The sequence below is a fragment of the Euprymna scolopes genome, chromosome 14, assembly GCF_053919585.1.
Source record: "Euprymna scolopes isolate OS-2025 chromosome 14, ASM5391958v1, whole genome shotgun sequence".
Taxonomy (NCBI): domain Eukaryota; kingdom Metazoa; phylum Mollusca; class Cephalopoda; order Sepiida; family Sepiolidae; genus Euprymna; species Euprymna scolopes.
This window is the reverse complement of record NC_136495.1, coordinates 46,068,254-46,069,698: the sequence shown is the minus strand read 5'-3', so window position 1 is coordinate 46,069,698 and position 1,445 is coordinate 46,068,254.

Genomic DNA, 1,445 nt, shown 5'->3' with positions numbered 1-1,445 from the left:
GAATCGGGAATTTAGTACAAAATCGAGAAAAATGTTTGAATCGTTCGATCACTATAGCAGACCTCATTATAAAACACACAAATGCTAGAACATGAAATTGCTTATAAAACTTGTGAAAAGTTGTAGTTGGTTTTGGGATAAGGATTTTTATTCAACTGCCTTTCCAGAGGCAGTTGAATAAAAATGAATGAAATGAGAGACATCACAAATATGTAGATCATATTTTTAGGTGTATATATGGATCTATCTGTCTGTGTGTAGTCACATTAAAGAAATACGTAGTGAATGCTGGCAAGTCTGCTGCAAATAAGGTGGGCTCCATCTACTAAGAAAACTTCTCATGTCTGCCACTGTTCTATATCTATAAAGCCAGCATTTACCCATGCATCAATCACTAATCTCTCCCTCTTGGACAAGGTGAAAAAAGAGTTTCTAACCTAATATTTTATCCTTTTAATCTTAATACAATCAATAATCTGAATATCAGCAAAATCCCACCCCTTCACTGTAAAGATCCTCAGATGCGAGAAAACTTTCTACTCCAATACCTTTTTTCCCTGTATTGTTTGCGTTCGGAATTCATTCCACGCTTTTTGTTTCTCTGATGGTAGCAAATTACAGACATTTAAATTTAATATGAACAAACATCCTGATGCACAACTGAACACTTAGGATGGCCCCTTGAAGTCTGATCCCTAATTGCAGTTGTTCCTTACTTCTCATTACTTGGCAATATGTTGGATTTGTGGTAAATAAAAGTAAAATCATAAGAACATGATATGTAAAGAGGTGTAAATTACAAACACAGTCACTAATTAATGTCCCAAGCACAATCGATAAAAGACATGTATTGCCAGGGTAAACAGAGCGATGCATGAATAAAAAGAAAAACGATTAACGTGCAAGTTAATATGAATTACTTTAGCTGAACCAGTAGTAAAGGCAATGCAATAATAAAGAACTAATATCATTATTCAGTCAATTATTAATTCGACAGGTAATCCTTTAGAAAACAAATTATTTATTCATGACAGTTGCTCTTGATGATTTAGTGAGCTAGAAGTCAAACAGGAGTAAGATACTTGACTAAGCTCCAATCTTTGGTTCTTCTGTAAAATATTCACAGCAAGAACTCACATTTCAACACAATGAAAAATAACCTTCTTAACTTCCTCTGTGTGCAGGCAACAAGCAAGGAATTCGTGAACAGGGTTTCCTGTCTGGAAAACATTGCTGCATGAATGCTTCCCTGCATATTACAGCATAATCGTCTTCAAATACAATGTCAGCAGATTCCTATCATGTACGGTTTGTACAAGTAATCAAACTTTATTAATTTCATTAATCATTTTTAATCATCCCATGAGGTTCGTCATCTTTCTACTAGCTTTCATTTCATTTCATTAACAGTTATCTTCGATTAGCTTTGTAATAAAGTGCAGAGA